Source organism: Mytilus galloprovincialis, chromosome 11, assembly GCF_965363235.1.
Source record: "Mytilus galloprovincialis chromosome 11, xbMytGall1.hap1.1, whole genome shotgun sequence".
Lineage (NCBI taxonomy): Eukaryota > Metazoa > Mollusca > Bivalvia > Mytilida > Mytilidae > Mytilus > Mytilus galloprovincialis.
In genome coordinates this window covers 350,085-359,672 of record NC_134848.1, presented here as the reverse complement: position 1 = coordinate 359,672, position 9,588 = coordinate 350,085, and the positions used below count along the sequence as shown (strand labels likewise).

Below are 9,588 nucleotides of genomic sequence, written 5' to 3'. Positions count from 1 at the left end.
TATCCAATGGCTATTTATTAGAGCAGAGTCTATAATTCTTAGCCATACAGAACAGCCGAGGCAATGGGTTTGAACAAGTGGGTGACCCCAATGCGTATTTATCAAATTTGACCATTTTTACGTGTTACGGACGAATTTTTCGGCCTTTAAGCATGCTTACCCCAGAAATTCTTTGTCCTCACGTTGTAGTACTATCTAATAGCTATTCATTAAGGCAGCGTCTATAAACCCTAGCCATAAAGAACTACCGAGACAATGTGTCGAAAAGTGGGTGCCCCCAATGCGTATTTTATCGAATTTGGCTATATTTCCATGTTTCGGACGAAATTTTCGACCTTTAGGAATGCTTACCCCAGAAATTCTTTGCCCTCTCGTTGTAGTACTATCCAATAGCTATTTATTAGAGCAGAGTCTATAATTCCTAGTCATACAGAACAGCCAAGGCAATGGGTTGGAAATGTGGGTTATGAAGTTGTATTGTCGATAGACCATGAACAAATTTATTTTACATCAAAATTCTATATTTTTAGTCGTTGATAAGAGTTTTGAAAATCGCAAATGTGGGTTAAACATGCGTTAATACGAATCACTTCCTGGACTTTATAGATAATACTTTATTTGAATTGTTGTCATGATTTTTTTTATTGTAAATGTTAATTACAAAATCGTAAATATGAGTTAGAAATCTACAAACTATACTAGTAGTTAGAATTTTGTTAATGGGATATAAAAATCTTTGATTTTCTATATAAATCTTGTTTTCGAACAAAAAAGTCCAAAACTATGATTTTAAAGAAAAATAAAATTGTCGCTCAAGTAGTTTTCCAAACGCAATTGCAGGATGACGAATTGCAGGATAGCTTTTCATAAAGAGAATTGCAGGATGAGAATTGCTGGATAGCTTGACACTAGTCAGTTGGTCTCTGGCGGATAGTTGTCTCATTGCCAATTTTACCACATGTTCTTACTTTTATATTTTTTAGAATTACCAAAATATTCCACGTACTATATATATATATAGTTGGAATTTTACCAAAAGAGTTCCTGGATATTATCCCTTTGTCATAGTAACTTGATATTTAGAGGTAACACATGGTGGTTTATAGATTTACAGGTCAATCTATATATTATTTACAGTTTCTAAAAACATTAATAATATTTTTGTTACTAATCAGTTCTCTCAGATATCATAATAACTATGTGCATGTTGTTGTTAGTATTGGCGGTAAACAATTCTAAACATTGGCTAAAGGTATAGGGGGAGGGTTGAGATCTCAACAAACATGTTATATCCCGCCGCGTTTTTGCGTCTGTCCCATGTCAGGAGCCTCTGGCTCTGACCTTTTTAATCTTGTGTGATTTTTAATTTGAGTTCATTTATATATTTCGGAGTATGACTTCATTATCACTGAACTATAGGACACATATTTTTTTGTTTATCGGCCAGCTGAAGCACGCCTCCGGGTACGGGATCATCTTGTTGTATTGAAGACCAATTGGTGGTTTGGCTGTTACATGTATCTATCTGCTATTTTGTCGGTTTGTTATCTCTTTGACACACTCCCCATTTCCATTTTCCATTTTAAGTTTTGTTGTTTTATGAAATAATTGTAAGATGACAGAACATGTCTGACCTTGATCTCATCCTCATGGATCTTTAAAATGTTAAGTTTTTGTAATACTTGTAGGTACACCTTTATCTTAAAGGTTTTCAACATAAAATTAATGGTCAGTAAAACAGGCGAGACATTTCGATCAGCATGTGCACTTTTGCTCTAGTTACAATTTATAGTGAATATACACTGAGGGCCCTCATGGGGTTTTTGATTATGTGATTACTTGGCCGTTTTTTTAATGATTATTTGATTATTAAGCCAAATATTTCATGATTATTTGATTACCTAGGACTGTATTTTTAGTTTATGATTATTTGATTACTAAAGATAAGCAAATATTTAATGATTATGTGATTATATTGGCAAAAAAATGGTGATTATGTGATTACTAGGACCCCCCATGAGGGGCCTCTACACTGTAAGCCCATTCTGACGGCAAATGCATCCGTTTTCATTAACCACCAAAGTATTCAATAAGAACTAAAAGTAATCGATTGCACAGTTTTACAAGAGATATTTCCTTCAACAATGAGCAAATATCATATCGCAAAGTCTTGGACGACTGAGTATATCTAAAGATTAATAACAAAACAGATAATCATTTGATAAATGTATTCAGTTTTTAGGTCCATCAATTTAGGTTTTCGGATCATCTTATGACCTTCGGATCATCTTATGACCTTCGGATCATCTTATGACCTTCGGATCATCTTATGACCTTCGGATCATCTTATGACCTTCGGATCATCTTATGACCTTCGGATCATCTTATGACCTTCGGATCATCTTATGACCTTCGGATCATCATAGTTGTTGTCTTTAGTGAGTAGTGGTAACCCTTCCAATGGTTCCAGTTTATACCATCAGCAAACGTTGTGTGGCTTCCTTTATGATAGAGGCCATTCAAGTTGCTCTCATGGCCTGCACCATACCACCACCCACCCTTATACTTCTCAGCACAGTTCTCGCCAGATGTGTCTTGGTCTTTGTCCATCGTTGAAAATCTGTTCCCATTTTGGTACCTCTTCATAGAATCACCTGTATGTATGGTATAAACGAAATTTTTCAAAAACAAAAATAATTATGTTCCACATCCATGACATATTTGCCGGTTTTGTTTCATTGTCAGCTGTTTGTTCATAACTTATGAGTTTGAATATCCGTATCTTAAGCCTCTCTTTGACAGATTATGAGATATATATGCGTAGAAACAATTGTGTGATACATATGTACTACTACTTTCCTTCCTAAGCCTCTCTTTGACAGATTATGAGATATATATGCGTAGAAACAATTGTGTGATACATATGTACTACTACTTTCCTTCCTAAGCCTCTCTTTGACAGATTATGAGATATATATGCGTAGAAACAATTGTGTGATACATATGTACTACTACTTTCCTTCCTAAGCCTCTCTTTGACAGATTATGAGATATATATGCGTAGAAACAATTGTGTGATACATATGTACTACTACTTTCCTTCCTAAGCCTCTCTTTTACAGATTATGAGATATATATGCGTAGAAACAATTGTGTGATACATATGTACTACTACTTTCCTTCCTAAGCCTCTCTTTTACAAATTATGAGATATATATGCGTAGAAACAATTGTGTGATACATATGTACTACTACTTTCCTTCCTAAGCCTCTCTTTGACAGATTATGAGATAAATATGCGTAGAAACAATTGTGTGATACATATGTACTACTACTTTCCTTCCTAAGCCTCTCTTTGACAGATTTTGAGATATATATGCGTAGAAACAATTGTGTGATACATATGTACTACTACTTTCCTTCCTAAGCCTCTCTTTGACAGATTATGAGATATATATGCGTAGAAACAATTGTGTGATACATATGTACTACTACTTTCCTTCCTAAGCCTCTCTTTGACAGATTATGAGATATATATGCGTAGAAACAATTGTGTGATACATATGTACTACTACTTTCCTTCCTAAGCCTCTCTTTGACAGATTATGAGATATATATGCGTAGAAACAATTGTGTGATACATATGTACTACTACTTTCCTTCCTAAGCCTCTCTTTGACAAATTATGAGATATATATGCGTAGAAACAATTGTGTGATACATATGTACTACTACTTTCCTTCCTAAGCCTCTCTTTGACAAATTATGAGATATATATGCGTAGAAACAATTGTGTGATACATATGTACTACTACTTTCCTTCCTAAGCCTCTCTTTGACAGATTATGAGATAAATATGCGTAGAAACAATTGTGTGATACATATGTACAACTACTTTCCTTCCTAAGCCTCTCTTTGACAGATTATGAGATATATATGCGTAGAAACAATTGTGTGATACATATGTACTACTACTTTCCTTCCTAAGCCTCTCTTTGACAGATTATGAGATATATATGCGTAGAAACAATTGTGTGATACATATGTACAACTACTTTCCTTCCTAAGCCTCTCTTTGACAGATTATGAGATAAATATGCGTAGAAACAATTGTGTGATACATATGTACTACTACTTTCCTTCCTAAGCCTCTCTTTGACAGATTATGAGATATATATGCGTAGAAACAATTGTGTGATACATATGTACTACTACTTTCCTTCCTAAGCCTCTCTTTGACAGATTATGAGATATATATGCGTAGAAACAATTGTGTGATACATATGTACTTCTACTTTCCTTCCTAAGCCTCTCTTTGACAGATTATGAGATATATATGCGTAGAAACAATTGTGTGATACATATGTACTACTACTTTCCTTCCTAAGCCTCTCTTTGACAGATTATGAGATAAATATGCGTAGAAACAATTGTGTGATACATATGTACTACTACTTTCCTTCCTAGGCCTCTCTTTGACAGATTATGAGATATATATGCGTAGAAACAATTGTGTGATACATATGTACTACTACTTACCTTCCTAGGCCTCTCTTTGACAGATTATGAGATATATATGCGTAGAAACAATTGTGTGATACATATGTACTACTACTTTCCTTCCTAAGCCTCTCTTTGACAGATTATGAGATATATATGCGTAGAAACAATTGTGTGATACATATGTACTACTACTTTCCTTCCTAAGCCTCTCTTTGACAGATTATGAGATATATATGCGTAGAAACAATTGTGTGATACATATGTACTACTACTTTCCTTCCTAGGCCTCTCTTTGACAGATTATGAGATATATATGCGTAGAAACAATTGTGTGATACATATGTACTTCTACTTTCCTTCCTAGGCCTCTCTTTGACAGATTATGAGATATATATGCGTAGAAACAATTGTGTGATACATATGTACAACTACTTTCCTTCCTAGGCCTCTCTTTGACAGATTATGAGATATATATGCGTAGAAACAATTGTGTGATACATATGTACTTCTACTTTCCTTCCTAAGCCTCTCTTTGACAGATTATGAGATATATATGCGTAGAAACAATTGTGTGATACATATGTACTACTACTTTCCTTCCTAAGCCTCTCTTTGACAGATTATGAGATAAATATGCGTAGAAACAATTGTGTGATACATATGTACTACTACTTTCCTTCCTAGGCCTCTCTTTGACAGATTATGAGATATATATGCGTAGAAACAATTGTGTGATACATATGTACTACTACTTACCTTCCTAGGCCTCTCTTTGACAGATTATGAGATATATATGCGTAGAAACAATTGTGTGATACATATGTACTACTACTTTCCTTCCTAAGCCTCTCTTTGACAGATTATGAGATATATATGCGTAGAAACAATTGTGTGATACATATGTACTTCTACTTTCCTTCCTAAGCCTCTCTTTGACAGATTATGAGATATATATGCGTAGAAACAATTGTGTGATACATATGTACTACTACTTTCCTTCCTAAGCCTCTCTTTGACAGATTATGAGATATATATGCGTAGAAACAATTGTGTGATACATATGTACTACTACTTTCCTTCCTAGGCCTCTCTTTGACAGATTATGAGATATATATGCGTAGAAACAATTGTGTGATACATATGTACTTCTACTTTCCTTCCTAGGCCTCTCTTTGACAGATTATGAGATATATATGCGTAGAAACAATTGTGTGATACATATGTACAACTACTTTCCTTCCTAGGCCTCTCTTTGACAGATTATGAGATATATATGCGTAGAAACAATTGTGTGATGCATATGTACTTCTACTTTCCTTCCTAAGCCTCTCTTTGACAGATTATGAGATATATATGCGTAGAAACAATTGTGTGATACATATGTACTACTACTTTCCTTCCTAAGCCTCTCTTTGACAGATTATGAGATATATATGCGTAGAAACAATTGTGTGATACATATGTACTACTACTTTCCTTCCTAAGCCTCTCTTTGACAGATTATGAGATATATATGCGTAGAAACAATTGTGTGATACATATGTACTTCTACTTTCCTTCCTAAGCCTCTCTTTGACAGATTATGAGATAAATATGCGTAGAAACAATTGTGTGATACATATGTACTACTACTTTCCTTCCTAAGCCTCTCTTTGACAGATTATGAGATATATATGCGTAGAAACAATTGTGTGATACATATGTACTACTACTTTCCTTCCTAAGCCTCTCTTTGACAGATTATGAGATATATATGCGTAGAAACAATTGTGTGATACATATGTACTTCTACTTTCCTTCCTAGGCCTCTCTTTGACAGATTATGAGATATATATGCGTAGAAACAATTGTGTGATACATATGTACTTCTACTTTCCTTCCTAAGCCTCTCTTTGACAGATTATGAGATATATATGCGTAGAAACAATTGTGTGATACATATGTACTACTACTTTCCTTCCTAAGCCTCTCTTTGACAGATTATGAGATATATATGCGTAGAAACAATTGTGTGATACATATGTACTTCTACTTTCCTTCCTAAGCCTCTCTTTGACAGATTATGAGATATATATGCGTAGAAACAATTGTGTGATACATATGTACTACTACTTTCCTTCCTAGGCCTCTCTTTGACAGATTATGAGATATATATGCGTAGAAACAATTGTGTGATACATATGTACTACTACTTTCCTTCCTAAGCCTCTCTTTGACAGATTATGAGATATATATGCGTAGAAACAATTGTGTGATACATATGTACTACTACTTTCCTTCCTAAGCCTCTCTTTGACAGATTATGAGATATATATGCGTAGAAACAATTGTGTGATACATATGTACTTCTACTTTCCTTCCTAGGCCTCTCTTTGACAGATTATGAGATAAATATGCGTAGAAACAATTGTGTGATACATATGTACTACTACTTTCCTTCCTAGGCCTCTCTTTGACAGATTATGAGATATATATGCGTAGAAACAATTGTGTGATACATATGTACTACTACTTTCCTTCCTAGGCCTCTCTTTGACAGATTATGAGATATATATGCGTAGAAACAATTGTGTGATACATATGTACTACTACTTTCCTTCCTAAGCCTCTCTTTGACAGATTATGAGATATATATGCGTAGAAACAATTGTGTGATACATATGTACTTCTACTTTCCTTCCTAAGCCTCTCTTTGACAGATTATGAGATATATATGCGTAGAAACAATTGTGTGATACATATGTACTACTACTTTCCTTCCTAAGCCTCTCTTTGACAGATTATGAGATATATATGCGTAGAAACAATTGTGTGATACATATGTACTTCTACTTTCACTTTGTGTGATCTTTCAGACCACAATTTGTTAGTTTGAGTTTTGAGTACATTTTAAGAATCAAATGTTTCTATATACTTAGTACTAATTTTAAAGTGGTTATAACATTAACGATGCGCACATTTTACAATTAAGTACTTTCGATATAATTATAATAAAAGAGGCCCCTATTACCTGCATCCCCAGAATATCCAGTGATGTCTAATTTATATCCTGAACTTTCACTTCCAACTGAGAATTTGCTATAAACAGCATGTCTCTTACTGTTTCCAAAGTCTGACATGTCAATCCTGAGCATGTACTTTCCTTTTGAGGTTAGCTGATGCAAGTGGTCATTCCCTACAGAATAGAAAGAATCATTGTAAATCAATAGAGTCTCGATCCTAAAACGAAGGGTATTTATAATTACATTCTAATCAGTCTAATTCATAGAACCAGTTGACATTTTATGTGTTTTGCTGGTACAAAATGTATGATAATGTATGAACAGATCTAAATTAGTGACGGAGGTATATATGTCTCCCCACTGTATGAACAGTTCTATATTTGTGACTGGGTCTCCCCTTTATATAAACATTTCTATATTTGTGACTGGGTCTCCCCTTTATATAAACAGTTCTATATTTGTGACTGGGTCTCCCCTTTATATAAACAGTTCTATATTTGTGACTGGGTCTCCCCTTTATATAAACAGTTCTATATTTGTGACGGGGTCTCCCCTTTATATAAACAGTTCTATATTTGTGACTGGTTCTCCCCACTGTATGAACAGTTCTATATTTGTGACTGGTTCTCCCCTTTATATAAACAGTTCTATATTTGTGACTGGTTCTCCCCTTTATATAAACAGTTCTATATTTGTAACTGGGTCTCCCCTTTATATAAACAGTTCTATATTTGTGACGGGGTCTCCCCTTTATATGAACAGTTCCATATTTGTGACGGGGTATCCCCTCTCCCCTCTATATGAACAGTTCTATAATTTTGACAGTGTTATATTTTTTTTTGTGACGAGGAAAATAGCGTTCTCTCCTCTATATTACCAATTCTATTTTTGTGACGGGAATATCGTCTCCCCTCGATATTATCATTACTACTTTTGTGAGGGGAATTTCAGTCTTTCTAGACTTACCACTGACGTCGTATTGTTTGAACCGATTGTAATAGACCCAAACTTATCAAGTCCTCTTCCAGTCTTCACCAAAAACGTCTTTAGATACGAAGAAATTGATTTTATCCTGCATTAATGTTATAATGCTTAGTTTTTTTTGTTACATATTCTGACATCGGACTTCTTTTTTTGCGCCTGTCCCAAGTCAGGATCCTCGAGACTTTTTAGTCTTGTGTGTTTTTTTTTAATTTGAGTTCATTTACATGTTTTGGTGTTTGGTGTGACGTTCATTTTCAAAGAACGAGTAAATATTTTGTTTCGGGGCCATCTGACGCCCCCCCCCCTTTTCCCCATCCGTGTGCGAGATTTTCTGGCTGTGTTGAAGATCCATTTTGGTGGCCTGCTATTTGGTTGAGCTGTTGTCTCTTGGACACATTCCCCATTTTCAGTCACAATTTCATTTTCAGTAATTTACTAATAACTTATATAGAAATATATAGATAATAAATTATGGATACATTTCATATTTTCCTGCAATGAACGAATATTGTTCATGTCATATTTTCATCTCCACAAAAAGATTTAATTTGATACTCCTTTTTTATGATATTTTTCAAAGGGTTCTCGTTCGTTAATTAAAATTGAGCATAACGGTTACATATATAATTATTTGGGTTGTCATTTTATCTTTCCGAATCGATTAATACTATATTCATTCCACGTTTGTTTACTTTTTTCTTTAATGACGGGATTTTCCCTCATGCAAACCTTCAGCAGTCGAATGTTTATCGAAAGGTGTCACCGTTAAGGACACTGCATACGGAATAAATGTATGAGAATGAGTACGGGAAAACAGTAATAATAAATTCATTACCAAAACAATTCTGAAGATTCGGATAAAGGCGTTTCTTAAAAGAAAGTCTATATATACACGTAATTTGAAGGGAAATTTCAGCATTATCGGATATTTCGTGCAGATCGCGGAGGAAGCCCTGAGAGAACCATTGACCTTCTGTAGTCCAAATAATTATGACGTCTGATACGGTGCTTTTTGTCCGCGATTTGCTTTTTGTCCGCTTTTGCTTTTTGTCCGATTATTTTGCTTTTTGTCCGATATTTTTGCTTTTTGTCCGTTGCT

General features: G+C 34.5%; 1 long non-coding RNA gene across 1 annotated transcript; it reads right to left on the bottom strand.

Moving 5' to 3' along the window:
* Positions 1 to 2,213: 2,213 nt before the first annotated feature.
* On the bottom strand, positions 2,214 to 7,675 carry LOC143050709 (uncharacterized). The gene is made up of 3 exons (XR_012970498.1): positions 7,514 to 7,675; positions 2,411 to 2,654; positions 2,214 to 2,296 (listed from the first exon to the last, which is right to left on the bottom strand). It is a non-coding gene; the product is annotated as an uncharacterized LOC143050709 (long non-coding RNA).
* Positions 7,676 to 9,588: the final 1,913 nt, after the last annotated feature.